This window comes from Heterocephalus glaber, unplaced genomic scaffold, assembly GCF_053883595.1.
Source record: "Heterocephalus glaber isolate CG9 unplaced genomic scaffold, H.glaber_assembly_v1.0 deba00001428, whole genome shotgun sequence".
Classification (NCBI taxonomy): Eukaryota; Metazoa; Chordata; class Mammalia; order Rodentia; family Bathyergidae; genus Heterocephalus; species Heterocephalus glaber.
In genome coordinates this window covers 12,581,766-12,601,941 of record NW_028258293.1, presented here as the reverse complement: position 1 = coordinate 12,601,941, position 20,176 = coordinate 12,581,766, and the positions used below count along the sequence as shown (strand labels likewise).

At 40.7% G+C, this 20,176-nt stretch overlaps 1 protein-coding gene across 1 annotated transcript in view; it reads right to left on the bottom strand.

Annotated features, from left to right (window-relative positions):
* Nucleotides 1–20,149, bottom strand: part of Tph1 (tryptophan hydroxylase 1) — a 58,442-nt gene extending 38,293 nt beyond the window's left edge. Inside the window, exon 1 of the mRNA XM_087211589.1 lies at nucleotides 91–20,149. The gene's annotated coding sequence lies outside the window, so the exon portion shown is untranslated. The remainder of the gene's footprint in view (nucleotides 1–90) is intronic.
* Between the last annotated feature and the right edge of the window lie 27 nt (nucleotides 20,150–20,176).

Sequence of the window (20,176 nt, the reverse complement as noted above, 5' to 3'; positions counted from 1 at the left end):
TTTCCTCATTTAATTAGTGGAGATCCCTGAGACAAGCTACAATCACCATGCAGAAACCACAGCCACAGCAGGAATGTTCCTTAAACTTACTTCTGTCAAGAGCATCATAATTATTTGTTTCCTTCTTCGCTCCTTGATATGAATTCCTTCAGATCAGGAACAGTACCTTCCATCTCCATGGCCCATAATCCAGAACAATGCCTGTTAGACAGAAGGTGCTCAGTAAGGTAATTATTCCAGATATAGTTATTGAGAAGGAATGAATAAATACAAAAATGAATAAGTCTATGGGAGAGAAGTGAAAGATGTGATGATAAACCAAATTGTCTCTATTATCCTTAACCAGAAAGGTCAAAGCTCCACTTAGGAATCTATGAGTATAAAGCAGAGGCTGCTTCTACAGAGCAAGCCCCAGGTACTAGAAGCCATATGGGATTCTACTCATGTTCAAATGGAAATTAATTTGATGAAGTGAAGAGATGGATGGGAGAGTTCAGGCTAGCACATAATCTCTTGAGTCTTTGGAATCCAAATCTATTAAATCCCCCTCCAGAAACACAGTAATCTTCACAATGTGATGCCTTCAGGGAGTGCTTATCTCAGATGACACCTAATGGCTTTATGGGACAATCTGTGGAAAGTCTGCTTGCACACAGCAAGCATTATGCAAGTTTCATTTTAAATCTCTTTCCCTTCTCAATTACATTTTTTAAAATACCAATTTAAAATTATTTTTACCATTATTGCTTCATCACATTACCCCAAGAAGGGCTGGTCATTTCAAACACCCTGGGCAAAATAGCCTAATTATGGGTCATGACAAATCCTTCCATTGGCTGTGTGTTATAGCTGCCTGAAGTCACACACTAAATGACAGGGGGGACCAGAATCCAAGGCCTCACTTATTCCAATGAACTTTTTACCTCAATGTACTGAAAAATCTTCAAAATGTGAAAAAAGCCAGAGGACTTATTTCATTTTCAGGTTTTTTGGGGGTTTTTTGTTTGTTTTAGAATTCATTAACTTTGGGTTCTGAATCCTACAGAAACCTCCTAATTATGAATTAGAGTAATTAGGAAAGTACTCAATACCATCTGAAAGAGCCAAGATATAGTCAATCTGGGTCACGCGATTTAGAAAAAAGACACTGTGGGGCCAAGGATTTAGCTCAGGGGCACCTCACCTACCTCACAAGCACAAGGTCCTGAGTTCAATTCCCTATACCAAAAAAAAAAAAAAGAAGAAGACACTGAGAATGGTACCCCCTTGTACGACCAGCATTCCTGCACAAGTTAAAACAAACAGTGTGAGAAAATGCCGAAACCTACGGAAACGCAGAGTGTTCCAAATCACTAGGAAGCATTAGAATCTAACTACTTGGATTTCTAGGGTGAGAGAGGCTATCTCATAACATGAGAACCAGCTGTGTGAGGAAACTAGGCCCAGCGCTTGGGCACACTTGGCTTCCCCCAATGTCTGCTGTCCTAATGTTTGCTTTGTGCTATTAAGAGGCGTCATCATCCCTCTCATTCAGTCCCACCTGTCATTCTCCTACAGCAAATCAAACAGCATCTGCTGGGGCTGCTGAAAGCAGCTTTGAAAGCAAAGCCAGTACCATTTGTCTAAGTAACGATCTCTGAAGAGATACCTTTTTTGCTGAAAAGGTCTCACTGAGTCCACATCAGGGGCAATGAGCAAACCTGATGATTAACCTCCCTGCTTTGTCTCTGCAACTGAGCTCAAGGGAGCATGGCCAGGCTTTCACAGCCATTAGGGACACAGAGAATCCAAATGTGACTGCCTGGAATAGTCAAGAGGAGAAAACAGGCCATGTAGAAAGACAAGGAAACCCAGGCTCTGAGATACCAATGGACAGAAAGGAGAGATCTTCCTCTCCTCTTTGAGAAAATCCTGTCTACAAGGTACTTATGCTCTGGATGCCACCCTGGAAGAGGTTAATCAGGGACACTTTCTCATAGATGCCAGATATTAGGACACCTACAGCCTCCACGGGGGCAGAAATTAATCAACAAAACCCCAGGCTTCCCATACAGAAGGCAGCAGTGGTACCTTTAATTTGTAGTTGTTCATCACTAGGGGTGAAGAGAAGATTCTGGCTTATGTATTACATAATATATTCCTCCGTAGGAGTAAAGCAACTAATAATCAAATCTGTAATCACCTTCAACTTGCTAATAAGCATTAGCCAGAGGACTCACAACAAAGCAGGGCCTGGAAAAGAAAGCCTCAGGGTCCCCTGGATCAGCTTTGTTCTCTGTAGATGGCACAAATAAACACAGCTCACATGGTCACTCAGCGAGTTCAGAGCCACTTTACAACTCTGCTGAGAGCCTCTCGTGGCTCCTGCACCATGCGCTCCATTCTGTCTTCGGGCAGTATTCATGCTCACTCCGCTGAGTCACAGAGACACCTCTGGGTGTGCACCTAGCCAAAGGCACAGAAGAGGAAGTTCCACACGTGGCCATCCTGTCTACCAAGTGCAGCACAAATGGTCATTGTTTGCCTCTGCAATAAAATCATTGAATAAACCTCAAGCTTTAAATCAGCTCATCAGCATCACCAGGCAACTCCTCCAGGAAAGGTAGGGGAGACTGCAAGGTACAGAACTCCAGGAACAAAGAAAAGGACCACAGTGTGTCTTTTGCAAAGGGCTTGCACGAGAAATGCTATCAACTCAAAAACTCTTGTGTTGACCACGAAACCCAGTCGACACAATGCAACACTCAATAAAGCCACAGAACCTTGCACAGAACCAATTCTTCCACTCCACAGAGGAGTTCCTTCTGAAAGCATTGCAAAAATCACTGCTAAGGACATAGGCCAAAAAATAAGTGACATAATACTACAAAGAGCAGCATCTGTTGTTTGTAAAGGTTTAGCTGGCATGTGACGGTAGTCATAAGGGGACTGTTAATCTGCATCTTGCAGCCAATTTACAATTCTAAAAAGCTCATGCTGGCTAAGTAACCAGCTGACAGGACTAAGACTACCTCAAGGATAGGGAAGGTCAGATCCATGTTTTGGGGTACATGAAACGTATTCGATTTAGGGGACTTGCTTAAAAAAAAAGAATGCAGAATTTCAAATCCAAACTTACCAGGCACTTCCCAGCAAGAAACAGGCCGCAGCAAGTCAGAAGCCCTTATCCCAGTGGTTGTCAAACTTTGCTGAACATTAGAAACCCTTGAGTAGCTTTTTAAAAATCCCAATGTCCAGTTTCTACCCCACACCAATTAAACCAGAATGTCTGGGGGTGGAAGTCAAGCATCAGTATTTGTAAAGATCTTTAGGTGATTCCACCTATTCTCACAGTTTAGGAATCACTGCCTTAAGCTTAAATTTTATTAGCTTCAGGGAAATGTGCCTCCAGATAGGGAGAATAGTTCTCCTTCATTTTTAAATTAACACCTGCAGAGCATGCCACATGCCAAGCACCATGCATTTTGCACCATGCCAGCATGCAGCTGGCAATCAGTAGCTGCTTGTTGAATGCATAAATGAACTCACTCATTCTCAGGCTCTGGGAGTTAGAAAAAAGAAAAGAGAAAGGGAACAGAAAGAGTCAGCAAGAAGGGAGAAGTAAAAAGAATTAAGATTTTTAGAGACTTATAGGCTAGAGAGCCAAAGACTCCAGTGCTGACCAGGAAGCCAACAAGTGGGGCCACAGTGGCAAAGGCACCAATCACTTCAGACCCAATGTGCTGCCTGACAAGTACTGAGCTTCTGCTTCATTCTTTCTCAGGGACTGGGCCATGAGCCCCCGAAGCAGCGACCCAGAGTTACTCAGTTCTGTGTCACAGAAGCTGGCAGAAGGCACAGAATTCATGTCTAATAAACACATGGGAGATGGAATGTGTTATGACTGTATGTTAGTTTTCACAGGAACAATTCCACACATTTTATCAACAGAAACTCAATTTACTTAGTGCTGAGAAATTACTTAGGCAAGGCTTCCTGGTGACCATCTTGAGCAGCTCCCTGCCACAATGCCCTGCCTTCACACAGGCCATAGCACTATGGGGCCAGCCAACCATAGAATGACACCATGAGCCAGATAACACTTTGCCTTTATTAAGTTGCTTTTCTCAGAGGTATTGTGAGGAGGCTTCTGGGCCACCATAATGCACTGCTCCCAGGGTAGAGGAGGTGAGCCATGTGGGCACCAACACCACAACCACCCGACCACCACGGTGAAATGAGAAGACACATAAACTAGCCTCAAAACCAGACTTTCAGATCACCTACAGCAGCCCCAAAGGGAAACAAGATGGAACACTCTGATACTCAACCACCTGGACTCCCCGAACTGCCAACAAAAGAGGATCTGGGAAAACTGAAATAAGAAATAATTTCTCAGATAACAGCAGAGATTGTCCCCATAGTTCAAGACATGATTAATAAATCTAGAGAGGATCTAAGGAACATGATGGAATCCCAACATAGGAAACAAATGGAATCCATAAAGCAGATGCAAACAGATTTCCAGGAGATTAAAAACTCCACTGAAAGTCTACACAGCAGAATGAGCCAATGTGAGGACAGAATTTCAGATATAGAAGATAGGATTGCAATTAGTGACCAGGGAAAAAAAATTGCTTTAAAATAGTAAGGGACCACGAGAAATCAATCCAGCACCTGCTGGACGATGCAAAGAAGAATAACATAAGACTGATCAGGATCAATGAAGAAACAGGAGAGAGTGCAGATGACATTAAAAAAAAACTGTTCACAGAAGTGATGGCAGAAAACTTCCCAAGCAGGGGAAAAGAACTTGACATACAGATAAGTAAGGCATATAGGACTCCAACTAGCCTTGATCAAAAACAAAATCTACACATAGGCATATAATTGTTAAGATTCCAGAAACCCAATGTTCTGGAAATCCCAGAGAGAAATACACAGAATTTGGGTAAAATAACAAAAGCTTTATTTGCAAGCAGGCAGGACCACTGAAAACTGGTCTGGTCAGTGTCTGCCTGGTTCTTTGTTAGCCTCCTCTTTTTATACCTTTGTTAGTCACTATCTCATCCCTAGTGGTCTTTGATGTGTAAATACAATTCCAGTTCCTATTTACAAGTCACAGACAAGGTAAGCACATGTACATTGTAAATTCATCCAGGCATTTGTAACTTTGTTAGGTTAAAATGTTATCTATAATGAAGTTACTGGTGAAAGAGTCAGACAACAGACACCTTAAACAACAAGGGTTATGGGAAAAGCAAATCTTAAAGGAATATTTTACTTATTATGCTTCTACAACTACCTTAATATTTAATCTACTAAGCTACTTAAAACTTTTCTCTATCACCAACAGAAGAACAAAGTTCTACAAGCAGTTACAGAAAAGAAACAAATCACATACAAAGGAAAGCCCATCAGAATCACAGCAGACTTCTCTACACAAACCATTAAGGCAAGGAGAGCTTGGAGTGACATATTCCAAGCCCTAAAAGAAAACAGCCTCCAACCCAGATTGATGTACCCTGCAAAACTATCTTTCAAAATTGATGGAGAACTAAGATACTTTCATGACAAAGAGCACCTTAGGAACTTCATGAATACCAAACTAGCACTCCAAACAATTTTAGACAATATCCTGGGAAAAGACAACAAGGATCACAACCCCAGGAAGCCCAGCAAAATAAATCCACTGGACACAACAAGAAATTAAATACAAAGGGGGAGAATCCAACAAAAAGAAAAACTCATGACAATAATAAGTCAATATGTATCAGTTATAACCATCAATGTTAGTGGCCTCAACTCACCAATCAAAAGAAACAGACTGGTAGAATGGGTCAAGAAACAAGATCCAGCAACATGCTGCATACAAGAAATACACTTAGTTTAAAAAGAAACTCATAGACTGAAAGTTAAAGGGTAGAAAACAATACTCCATGCAACAGAAACCCGAAAAAAAGCAAGAGTAACTATCCTCTTTGCAGATCAAGCAGATTTCAAACCAACACTGATTAAGAGAGACAAAGAAGAACACTACATCCTTGTAAAGGGAACAATCCAAGAGGAAGAGATGACACTCATAAATATCTATGCACCAAACACTAGTGTCCCCAACTATATAAAACAAATACTAATGGTCATGAAAAATTATATAAGCACTAATACAATAGTAGTGAGGGACCTCAATACCCTACTGTCACAAATAGATCAACTAGACAAAAAACAAGCAATGAAATACTAGAACTCAATCAAACTCTTGAACAAATGAACTTAACAGATGTTTACAGAGTGTTCCACCCCACAAAATCAGAATACACATTCTTTTTAGCTGCACACAGGTCGTTCTCCAAAATAGACCACATACTTGCTCACAGAACATAGTTAAGTAAGTGCAAAGGAACTGAAGTTATCCCATGTATATTACCAGACTATAGTGCGATGAAATTGGAGATCAATAGCAAAAGAAACTGCAAAAATTTCATAAACACATGGAAACTGAACAACACACTTCTGAATAACCAATGGGTCACAGAGGAAATTAAAGAAGATATCAGACAGTTCCTTCAATTAAATGACAATGCCAATACAACATATCAGAATCTATGGGACACAAAGAAAACAGTCTTACGAGGGAAATTCATAGCAGTGAATAGTCATATTAGGAAAACAGACCAACCCCAATTAAACAACCTGATGCTAAACCTCAAGGTTCTAGAAAAAGAGCAGGACAAACCCAAAGCTCATACAAGGGAGGACATTATAAATATCAGAGCAGAAACCAAAGCAATGGAGACAGAATGAAACAAAAAATCAATGAAGCCAAGAGTTGGTTCTTCAAAAGAATCAACAAAATTGACAAACCCTTAGCCAACCTTATCAGAAAAAGGGAAGAAAAGGCCCAAATCCATGCAATAAGGAATGAAAAGGATGAAATTGCAACGGACCCAGCAGAAATCCGAGGGATCATCAATACCTACTTCAAGAACCTATATGCCAATAAGATGGAAAACACAGAAGAAATGGACAGATTCCTAGATACGTATGAATTACCAAAGTTGAATGAAGAAGACCTAAAAATTCTAAACAACCCAATACCAATCAATGAAATTGATAATGTAATTAAAAACTTACCAAGTAAGAAAAGCCTGGGTCCTGATGGCTTCACTGCCGAATTCTACAAGACATTTAGAGAGGAACTACTGCCTCTACTGTTTAAACACCTCAATGAAATTGAAAGGGACGCAATACTCCCAAATTCATTTCTAAAAGCAAGCATCACCTTGATCCCCAAAGCAGAAAAAGACCCAACTGAAAAAGAGTACTATAGGCCAATCTCACTAATGAACATAGATGCAAAAATCCTTAATAAGATACTGGCAAACAGAATGCAGAAGATCATCAAGAAGGTCATACACCCTGACCAAGTGGGATTCATCCCAGGGACGCAGGGATGATTCGACATACACAAGTCAATAAATGTAATACACTATATCAATAGAGCCAAGGACAAAAACCATATGATCATCTCAATAGATGCAGAAAAAGCATTTGACAAAATCCAACATGCATTTATGATAAAAACCCTACAAAAAATTGGAATAGATGGTCTCTACCTCAATCTAATAAAAGCCATGTATGAAAAACCAACAGCCAATATCATACTAAATGGTCAAAAGCTGAAATCCTTCACACCAAAATCAGGAACAAGACAAGAATGTCCACTATCACCAGTCCTGTTCAATATAGTTTTGGAAACATTAGCTATGGCAATTAAGACAAGAGAAACAAATAAAAGGAATAAAGATAGGAAATGAAGAAGTCAAATTGACATTATTTGCAGATGACATGATACTCTATATAGAAGATGCCAAGAACTCCACCAAAAGGCTTCTAGACTTGATAACCAAATTCAGTCAAGTAGCTGGATACAAGGTCAACACACAAAAATCAATAGCTTTCCTCTACACAAATGACAGACTCAATGAGAGAGAAAAAGGGCAAATAATTCCTTTCACAATAGCATCCAAGATACTGAAATACCTAGGAATCAACCTAACAAAAGAAATCAAAGACTTCTTCTCTGAAAATTATGGCACTCTGCAAAGAGAGATTGAAGATGATATCAGAAAATGGACAGACATCCCCTGCTCCTGGGTAGGAAGGATCAACATAGTGAAAATGGCCATACTTCCAAAACTGCTATATAGATTTAATGCAATTCCAATTGAGATCCCAGCAGCATACTTCATGGACCTTGAGAAAACAATCCAAAAATGCATTTGGAACAAGAAGAGACCCAGAATAGCAAAAGTAATTCTAGCCAACAGAGACATGACAGAGGGTATCACAATCCCCAACTTGAAACTATACTACAAAGCCACTGTGATAAAAACAGCATGGTACTGACAAAGCAGCAGATCTGAGGGCCAGTGGAACAGATTAGAAGATGCAGAAACAACTCCAGACACACTCAGCCACCTCATCTTTAACAAAGGACCCAAACACCCTCACTGGAGGAAAGATAGCCTCTTTAATAAATGGTGCTGGAAAAATTGGGTTTCAACTTGCCAAAGATTAAAACCAGACCTATACCTCTCACCATGCACTAAACTAAAATCAAAATGGATTAAAGATCTAAATATTAAAACAGAAATGCTGAACTGGCTGGAACAGAGGTTAGGTAGAACTCTTGAAGATATTAGTGTAGGAAATGATTTTATGAACAAAACCTCAGTTTCCCATGAACTACCACAAATGATCAACAAGTGTGATCTCTTCTTACTAAAAAGCTTCTGCACAGCAGGAGAAACCACTAACAGTGTGAAGAGACAACCCACAATGTGGGAAAAAATTTTCACCTGCTGTTCCTCAGACAAAGGTGTACTATCTAGAATCCATAAAGAACTTAAAAAAAATCAGACCTCCCAAATTTAAAGACCCAATCCAAAAATGGGCATCTGAAATGAACAGACATTTCTCAAAGAAGTAAAAGTAGCAAATAAACATATGAAAAAATGTTCAACATCACTGGTCATTAGAGAGATGCAAATCAAAACAACACTGAGATTCCACCTCACCCCAGAGAGAATGGCTGCCATCATTGAATCAACCAATAACAAATGCTGACGGGGGTGTGTAGAGAAAGGAACCCTTCCCTACTGCTGGTGGGAGTGTAGACTGGTGCAACCACTGTGGAGATCTGTATGGAGATACCTCAAAGAACTAGGACTGGAAGTCCCATTTGACCCAGCTATTCCCTTGCTGGGTATCTTCCCCAAAGAATTAAAAGAATCATACCACAGTGATATATGTGCACCCATGTTCATAGCAGCACAATTTGTAATCGCTAAAACTTGGAAGCAGCCCAAATGCCCATCAACTGGAGACTGGATAAAGAAAATGGGGTTCTTTTTTATAAAATGGAGTACTACTCAGCCATAAAAAATGAGAAATTAGAGATATTTATAGCTAAATTGATGCAGATTGAGGCAATACTATTTAAGTGTAATAAATAGGACACACATGTGTAAATACCAAATAGTTTCTCTAGTGTGAGAAACTGAAAGTGTAAATAAGGTCTAAAAGGTATAACGGATAATGTGAAATAGGAAGAAAAGGGGCAAAGGGGAAGGCAAAGTGGGAGGGATAGGGGAACAGAAAGAAGGGAATGGAATTAATATGAGAAAATGAAAAAATGGAACTAAAGTCTTTGTAAATAAGGAGGGATGGAGGGGTTGAAGGGAGGACAGGGGAAGCAGGAAAAAATAAGAACCAAGAGAGATTATGTAAAGGTGCAAATTTCCAATGATGAATGTCATTATATTGTATACCTAAAATATACCAATAAAATTAAATTTTTTAAAAAATTACTTAGGCAACAGAAAATACACTCATCAGTATACCATGTGCCATGAGTTAGGTCCGTCTCAATAAATATAAAGGACAGGGTAAAACTGTATCATAGTGAAGGCTGGGGATTTAGCTCAGTGGCATAGGGCCTGCCTGCCTTGCAAGTGCAAGGTCCTGAGTTCAATCCCTGGTACTGGGGGGAAAAAAACCTGCATCACAGAATCTTGTAGCCTATTGTTTTGTTTTGTTTTTTCCTGTATTGGGATAGAACCCAAGGCGTTGTGCATGCCAGGTAAATGACCTGCCAAGGAGCTATACCCCCACCCTGAAAAATTAGATTTTTGCTTTAACAAAAACTTCAATAAAAACTTCACCAAGGGGCCAGAGATTTAGCTCAGTGGTTCCGCCGCCTGCCTCACAGGTACAAGGTCCCAAGTTTGATTCCTGATACCAAAATAAAAACTTCACCAAAATGGTGAAATGAATTAAGATGTGTTATGTACTTGTACCAACTACCTACAATGAATGTAATCATTATGTACTGCAAATATGCGCTAATAACAATTTTAAAATAAATTTTTAAAAAGTATAGGGAAAGCTATCAGCTTTGCGGCAGAAGTGCAGAGTAATGTATGCCTCTGATACTATTTATGTTGCTGTTTTAAATTCATTCATGTTGAAGAAAGATGATAGAAATAAAATTTCTAAAACTTAAGTCAGCAAGCTTCCTGAAATGTAACAAAGTCTCCTTTTTTAAATCTACTGTCTTCCTCTTTATTTTTTAGAAATGAATGTATGCATGTGGAGGAATACTGAGTATATCTGACTCCAGAGATTGCAAAAGAAGTCTGAAAGGATTCTTATCTGTCAACACTTTGGCAGCTTCACCTCCTACTACTCATTCCCAAATTGCAGGGTCTCAAAATTCAACTCATCCTATTACTCAAATGTGGAAAGAAAGGAAACAGCTTTATTTTGTCCATAACAAAACAGATATTTTTCTGGATCCCCTATATGTTAGTAGGAGGAAAACTAACAAACCGCAGATGTACATCAGTTTAAATTTACCCAGGTCCCGTAATTTGAATAAACTCTATAAGAACTGTTCGATGTTTAATTAAAAAAGAAAAGAAAGGCCTAGGGATTTAGCTCAGTGGTTCTGGAGCCTGCCTTGCAAGCGCAAGGTCCCAAGTTCGATCCCAGTACCAAAAAAAAAAAGAAGAAGAAGAAAAGAAAAACTTAAGTGTCTTCAATGGGTTCCTCCTAAGATGGTCTCAAGTGTATGGAGGACAGGAGTAACTATGAGACCTCAAGATGGGTGTGAAGAGGAAGTACGTTCATTCCAACTCTGGCCTTTTAGCTTGCGAGGTGCTGGTTGCTTCGTGTCATTTGAGGCTGTGTCCTACAGCTAATCTAAATTTAGGATTCTGTCTCTTTTGGCTTAGGTGAAGATCCATACCTAAGGGACTTAAGTTCCTTAAACCTCTGCAGTGGCATCATCCTGCCCGGCTATGGCAGGCTTGTTGTCACGTCCACTGTTGCTCCATTTGACGCTGATATGACATGGGAACTTCAGGCAGTTTGGGAAAGCCAACCTCAGAGTCTCCCTTTGCTGGTGGGATAGGGCCAAGCCCTAGGTTGGAATGGGAACAGCCTGAGAGTGATTACTTTGTCACACCCACAAAAGGAGTGAGGAAAGCTTTGTCTGCTGTCCTTGTATGGAGGGTGGGCAGTGGCAGAAGGGTGCTGTTGGGCCTGCATATAAACTGCAGGAAGATACATGCCCGCAAAAGGACCACCTGTACCTTACAGTTAGTTGTGTAAGCCCCAAATCCAAGGAGCCCCAAATCTCCAGGTAGCATATAATTGGGAGGAAAGAAAAGTACTTTGCTTCAGGGAAAGTGACATGGGCCTTCATTTTCAGAAATGGAGGGAACAGCTATTAACTAGCTCTTTTGTTTCCTTCCTATCTGAAGGGTCACCTTTTTAGTCTCAGTGAGCACAACGCTCAACAAACAGTAAGTTCAAGTCACAACAAACTGTGGAATGAATGAATGAATGGGAAATGTTCATCTACAATTCAGTTTCTCTCTTGATAGTTATTAAGAGAGATAAACTAACAAAGTAGGGCTGGGGATTTAGCTCAGTGGTTCCCACACCTGCCTCGCAAGTGCAAGGTTCCGAGTTCGATCCCTAGTACCAAAAAAAAAAAAACTTTAACAAAATATTTCATGATCACATACCAGAAGTTAATCTCTGGCCAAAAATATGACACTGTTAAGAAAATTTGCGTTCTATTAACATTTCAATTCTCCTGTAAGAACCAATCCTTTGCCCCCTGAATCTCTCCAACAACAACCTTACAGAAATCAGCACCAGAATGCAGTTGACAAACTTTAGAGTTACAAAAGAAAGACTTTAAACAAAGTATTTTCCAGACTCTGGCATGTGTCAAGCTTGTGGAAGCCCCTGTAAGGTAGGAATAGATACAGACAACCTAGTTCTTCTGATTATAATCACATCAACCTCAAACCCCTTTTCTGCTCCCTCTACATTTATTCCTGAATATCTAAAGGGCCAGACGTGCACAGTGGAGTAAGACAACCCTCCCCGTGTGCACTGGAGCCACTGCTCAGTGTTTCTGCTCTGTCTGCAATTATTTAGGCACAGCTAGCTGTGCCCCTCTTCCTGTAGCTACCTCCTCTCCACCACCTGCTTTCTTCTGGTTCTTTATATCCAGAATTGCACCAGGAAATAAACATCCTGACTGTCACTGGCAACAAACCCTCGATTCTCTTTCTGTTTGCCTCTTGGGATGAGAGACTCAAGGAAAATAAGAGAGCAAGATTTTTTTTTAATCTTTTTCAATTAACTTCCATTTCTTTCAAGTCTGAGTAAACTCTGGGCCCAGAATAACCAGGATGATATGATTATGGAAACTATTAATCACACCATCAAAGGAGAGCTAGCTCATGGTTACGGAGCGGTTGGCACGTTCCTCCAAAGGGCTTCTGCAGCATGAGCCTCCTGGTTTTCCTTTGGGCCACAATGCTCCAGAAACAAACTTTTAAGAAGTAAGCCACTTCTTAAAACACAAAATATCATTTTAGATCACTCAAGGCTCATGGGAAAATGTGAAATTTGCATCTTTATAGATCATTTGGACATCATTTGATGTAGGAAATAGAGGGCTGCATTTGGAACAAGAAGTCTCTAAATTGCTTTGAATATCGATACTACAATCATAAAAATTGAAATAATTTCTACAGATCATTTAGGACAAACAAGTAATCTGGTTTGTACAAACTTAAAACAAACATAAAAAGAAAAACTTGGAGAATGTAATTTAGAGACTTCATTCCAAGGCCCACAACATCAACAGATTTCTTCCAATGAAAACAGTAGAGATGAGGAAGTTAAAGAACTTAAAGAGTTTCATGCCTTGCTAACTGGCTAATTGAATACTTGTTCCTGGTTATACGCAGGAAGGAAAAGTCCAAAATCAGTTGCATTTTGAGGAAAGCATATTCATGGATTTTAGTGTATGTGCTGCCGAAGCGAGCACAGCATATTCATGGATTTACAAGTGAGACCACCCTTCCCCAAAACAGTCTCAAAGAAGAGTGAATTTCCAGAGGGGCAAATCCCTCACAGTATGGGGCCAACAAGGCATCACTTAAAACTATATGATCCTTGGGCCAAGGATTTAGCTCAGTGGTTCCGCCACCTGCCTCGCAAGCGGAAGGTCCCAAGTTTGATCCCCGGTACCAAAACAAACAAACGAACAAACAAACTATATGATCCTGTGCTGACATAATGGCATGTGTTCACTGGAATTTAGGGCTGATCATACATACACTCCTCACCCATCCCTCCACTGTGCTTTCAACTTACACCCCTTCTTGGAAGCAAGCCCATAGTGAAGAAGTCAAACTCCTCCAAAATATAGAGCCCCTCTTTGTTCTTTTTCCCCACTGTTGATGTCTGCGAGTATATTGTGCCTGAGCAAGAACATGTCACATCTGTGAAGGGGCTGTCCCCAAAACTTTAATTTTACTTACTGTAAATCAAGACCAGTAAGGGGGAAAATCCATAAAAGTCATTATAAACAGATACCATGATGTCAAAGGAAAAACAGTTGGAGAAAGGGAGTTTAATAAGCAACCTTCTTTATTACAATAGGCTTGACGTCATTGATTATTTATTATTTCCATCACTAAAACACAAAACCATGTGCTTCACTGTGGGCCAGGATGAAAAGGATATGTGGACTTTCCTGAGTATTTTAATATCCTCTTATTGACAGTAGATAGAAGATCTGAACAAGGACTGGGAACAGGAAATGATTTTAGTGATTTTATTACAGTAATAGAGAAAAGCATTTCCAATGGCAGCATTTGGCAGATGGTCAGGTAAGGCTTCCACTTCTAAAGACCTTGCAAGTCAACAAGCCCAATATTGATACAAGGTTAGTATGTAATTAATGGGTTGTCCTAGCAAGCAGAAAAGTTTTTACAAATATATGCTGTAGCCTTGGCAGTGGAACACAGGAAGCTGGTGTTTAAAAGTTCATTTAAAGCCATTTCACAAAGAAAGGTATTTAGAGGCTTTCTGTATTTGGAGTACACAGTGAAACCACAGCCAGAGAGCGCTTTATGTTCTGGTACAAATCAATCAGATTTGCAATGAAATATGGAGTATGATGCATTTCCACTTAGTTTAATGAAAAATAAACATGACTGTAGAATTTTCAGATTGTTCAGACTTTTCACTCAAGAAACCTAATCAATTCATTTTAAACACCGAATATCATCTTGCCAAGGTCCCCTCAGAAACTGATTTCTGTGGAACAAAATATTAGTGGTTGGAAGTGCCTTCATTCTGCAAAATTCATAGTCTTTTTAAATTTTCAAAGTGCCTTTTAAAAATCTCATTTAACACAATCCTATAAGGTAAACAGTGCTCACCTGTATTTTATACGTGAACATGTTAGAAAGGCTGTCAAGGTCATAGGAACCCTTGACCAGCCCCCCCCCATTATAATGTGTTCTATTTCTCTTCAATTTCTTGTGTATTTTTCTTTTCTTAGTGGTATGTATTAGTTTTTTTAAAACATTGGGTTTTAATGTGTATATCTTGATTATATCAATTCTATTACTGATAGAGAAGTGCTATACAATTAGACAGGCCCTTGGCTTGCCTCCATTTTTTTTTTCCACAGAATGTTTTGTTTTGGAAATGTAAGTTTGTGTTGCTGGGCTCCTCCTGTCCAGTGTATCAAAATGGTTTGTTACTGTGTGACAAATGTATCAAAAATGGTCAACTGTGCGACCCTTCAGGAATGTTGTTAAGCTCTGCCCCCTCACAACGTTCTGTAACTCTGGCCCTCTGCTTCAGCAATGTTCTGTAACTCCGCCCCCCCGGCTTCAGTGAGCATGCTCACAAGGCACATTTCAGTAATGTCCTGTAACTCCACCCCTTTACTCCAGGAATATTCTGTAACTCCGCCCCCTGCTTCATTGCGCATGCTCCTCTACCCTGTAGATCCCTATATAAGGAGGCTTTCATTTCTGGTAGAGTGATCAGACTCTTGAGTCTGCTGGGGGGTTTTCTCCACCTCTTCAAGCAATCAGAGTCTCAAGTCTTCAAAGAATGAGAGCTGTGACCCAGACCTGCCACACTGAGCTGTAACACTTAGCCATGCCTCTGAGCTGTGGCACTTAGCTGCGACACTGAGTTGTAACACTTGGCTGGAGCACAGAGCTGCTCCGCTCTGCTGCAACATTACCATCCCTTATACCCTCTTCTCCCTTTCCATTATTCCCTTCCTCTTGTATAATAATAGTCTCTCTACTAGGGAGATACATGTGATATTTGAGTAGGCTTACTTCACTCAACATGCTGGCTCCAGATCCATCCATTTTCCTACAAATGACAAAATATGTGTTGTCTATGGCAGAATAATATTCCACTGTGCATATATGCCACATTTTCCTTATCCACTCATCTACCTGTAGGCACCTAGGCTAGTTCTCCAACTTGGCTATTTTGAATTGTATCCAATAAACATGGGTACACAGGTATTCCTATAGTATGCCAACTTTAAACCCCTTGGGGTATATACTAAGTAGTATAGCTGGATCAAATGGTAGCTCTATTGGTTTTTTGAGAAACCACTACACTGGTTTCCACAGAGGCTGCACTAACTTACATTCTCACCAGCAATGTAGAAGGGTTCCTTTTGGCCCACCAGCAACATTCTACACACATTAATATAATTGAAATCATACTTTTATAGTGTTCTGCCATTTTCCTTTAGGTGTACATTCTATGCCATACCCGCTTGAACATGGGTGTGAAATGCAGAATCCTTGTAAGGAAGCTGATTTTAAGTGTCTAATGCTAATCCATCGCACAACTGTTTTTACTGAGCCCCTGTGTAGAATGGTCAGTTTCATGGGTGAGAATGGTGGATTTTTTGGAATGCCACTTGTCAGCAGCCTCCTTGTAAATCCAATCACTTAGTCTGTAAACTTCTCCCAGTTTAATCCAATGTCTTTCTGTACAACTCGCCTCTCTCTCATTGACATTGTTAGTCCTTAAAATGTCTATGCTTCCTGGGGCTTTGTCCAAAGCCCTAAATCTACCTCTAGTCCCATTCTCTCATCAGAGTTCCAGGTTGATTTGGAAACTGGACATCTTTCATCCTCCACTGGATGTCCAAAAGATACTCGCAGCTCAATCTATTCAAAGTTGAACACATCTCCTACCCACCTCCCATCCATGCCCCTCCCCTGGGTTACTTCCTTGTCAGAGTGAATGATGTCAGCTCCCACTCGGTTGCTGAGAAAGAAGTCAGAACTGCCTCCTTGGTCTCGCTTGTCTCATTAATGACCAGCTCCTCTTGATTCTACTGCTGAACCTCCACACATCAATCCCCTCCTTCAGAAAGCTTCAGAATGTGCTATGACACCCATGCTTTTCACTGCCTTCAGAGTCAAATTCATTAACGTGCCACTGAAGCCAAGAGTCTTCCTTTACACAATACCATCCGCCTCAGTCCCATGAGGAATGTGGTTTAGGCACATGTAAAATCATTTAGCTTCGCATCACAGACAGCTTGCGTCCCATCCAGAATGCAATGGCCTCCCTGCCTCGCCACACATTTTTACATTCCCTTGGTCTGTCAACTGTAGTTTAGATTTGCTATCTCAATTAAGAATGGAATGGAGGACATTATGTTAAGTGAAGCTGGGCACAGAGAGATACCCCAAATTGCAAATACCCCACATTCTTACTACATGGAAAACTGGAAAAAAAGTCAACATCATAGTAGAGGTAACCATAGTACCACAGGAGCGGTAACCAGAGCCTGGGGAGATTGGGGACAAAGAGTGGACAGTGGCTTAACGGGCAGAGGTGCAGCTGGACAGGAGGAATAACTTCTAGTGTTCTACAGCATAAAAGGTAACTACAGATGACAACACTTAATTATATATTTCAAAATAGCTAGTAAAGATAATTTTGAATACTGTATTCCCAAAACAAATGAATTATGTTTGGGGTGAGGGATATACCAATTACTTGGACCTGATCACTACACACTGTATACATGTACTGAAATCACACTGTTACCTCCATAAATACAATTATTGTGTCAATTAAAAATAAGATATTTAAAAAATAAGAATGGGAATGCAAATGACTGTGTCTCACAGAATTCATCATAGGGACATACTAAATTTCAGACACCTAAAGCAGGAATTACTGTGGGCACCCCAAAAAGACAGACATGAAGCTGGAAAGTGACTGAATGCTAAGGCAGTTTCTCTTTCAGAAAATGCTTACTTCAGTAATGGTGACAAACCACTCCAAAACTCAATGACTCAAAACATTCAGCATTTAGTTCTCGTTCATGGGTGTTGTCAGTTAGCGATGCCACTAGATAAGGCTGGACTCTAGGTTCCAGGCTGTAGATGGGGTTCAGGTTTGCTCCACGTTTCTCATCCCGCATGGACCAACGGCTACCCAGGCTTGTTCTCCTCACAATGCATCACGGGAATCCAGGAAGTCAAACTGCACAAGCACAGAAAGCCCTCTGCTTTCAGCTCTATTAAAATTCTGCAGGCCAAATTGCCTCGGCCCAGCTCAAAGTCAAGGCATAGAGAAGTACACTACATCCACCAGAAAGCCATGGCCACTGTACAGAGGTGAACTGAGGACAATGATCCAGTCAACTGCATGACTTCTTTCCCTGCATCCAGACTAAAGCTTCTACCTCTGTCCCTCTCACACATGACTCCCTAGAATGCAAGGCCTATTCAGGCAAGATTTTGTTCTGCTTTGTCCACTACACTATGTTGGGTACACAGGTTTTGTGTGTTTTGTTCACTGCCATCCACCTAGTGCTCAGAACAAGGTCCAGTGTCTGGTAGACAATGAGATGCCCGGTTACCCCACACAGTGCCATTTGGGGAGAATTCTGAGAAGAGGACATGGATACGCAGACACCCTAGCTGTCTATTCCACATGATACATCACATCTTCATGATCTAGTCCATGTCCACCAACAGGATGCTAGTACAGTAGTGAAAAAGAAGCTTTAGGGACAGGTAACCCTAGTTTCAAATCCTGGGTTAGCTGAATCTTCATTTCCTATCTATAACATGGTAACAATTACCTTCTGGAATTATTGTAGGAGAAACTATGTAAAGATCTTTATAGAGTGCCTGGGACATAAACCCTGAACAAACGGTGATCATTCCTACCAAAAATGTGAAGTCTTGTGTCTATCGTACCTTTCTGCGCCCATAGGCGTATTTTCTACCATGTTCAACTTTGGTTGATTGTATTAGGGGCACACACTTAGTCCAAAACAACCAAACCACAGCTGGTCAGTGAGTACAACGTACAGCTCTTCTCCCCTCCAGATATGGTTTCAGTACAGCATGGCCCTTTCACAGAGTTGTTCCTTGCCAGGGACCTAAGATATCAAAAATTAGTGTAAAATGAGAATGGTTCCTCCATGGTGCAGCTCAATTATGGAAGTTTGCAGGCATGGACTTCTAGGGAAAATACAGCTGTTAAGAAAGGTCACCTAGCGCAAGTGCAAAGTGCAAGGACCCGTGTTTGATCCCTGGTACCAAAAAAAAAAAAAGAAAGGTCACCTAGCCGGGGATTTAGCTCAGTGGTTCCATCGCCTGCCTTGCAAGCGCAAGGACCAGAATTCGATCCCCAGGGCCAAAAAAAAAAAAAAAATCCTCCTCAAAGCAGAGAAGAAAGGTCACGCAAGCATATAATCATGGAATAAGGAGTAAGCTTAATATTCCAAGATCTTTGGCTATGAAACCAACTAGAAACCCATGGAGGCTCTTTGGTTCTCACATTACAGATGTTCCATGGATTAATATTGTATGTAACTGGGGCTAGGGGTGAAGCTCAGTAGTAAAGCACTTGCCTAGCATAGCAAGTCTTGGGTCAAGTCTCAATGCTGGCAAAAATAAATAATAAGATAAAATAAAGTTGCAAAACTGGACTCAAGCAAAGGTGACTTTATGCAAACTGATCCAAGGCACGTCAAAAAATTTTAGCAATGTTGACTTTGCATTCTATACCAAAATACAGAGCTTTCAGGTTGATGAACATAATAAGGAAAGAGCAGAAAGCTGGCAACACCTACAAGGTATCCTCCTTCCAGGCTTACCTGGCTTCCTCTGGTTGCTACTTGAGGTCTGGCCTGACCCTGATGGCATTTTCCCAGGCTCCTGTGGGTCTGACAAGTCCCATGAACCATTACTGGACAGAGGTGATCTCTTAAAAATCTTCCATCTCCACAATTCTATGACTCTGCTTCTTTTCCTTACTACTCCTCTACCTACAAAATACACCATAAGATCACCAATAAGACCCTTTGTTAGCCAGGCATGGAAGCACCTGTCTGTAACCTAACTACTCAGGAGGCTGAGGCAGGAGAATCACAAGTTTGAGGCCAACCTGAGCAACTCAGTAGGACCCTGTCACAAAATAAAAAGGGGTGGGGCTACATGCTCAGTAGTCCCTGGGTTCGATCCTGATTGCTATAAAGAAAAGAAGAGCTAGGGCCGGGGATTTAGCTCAATGGTTTCACCGCCTGCTGCGCAAGCACAAGGACCCAAGTTCGATCTCCACTACCAAAAAAAAGGAAAAGAAAAGCTTTTGTTAGTAAAAGAACAACCCACATACACTGTGCTAAATCATACATGTTATCAGTGCCCATCTCACATTCTTCACAGCAAAAGCTTCCTTGCTGGGGCAGTGGAAACAGTGAATTTTTACATACTTGGTTATATATTGATGATAACCTTTT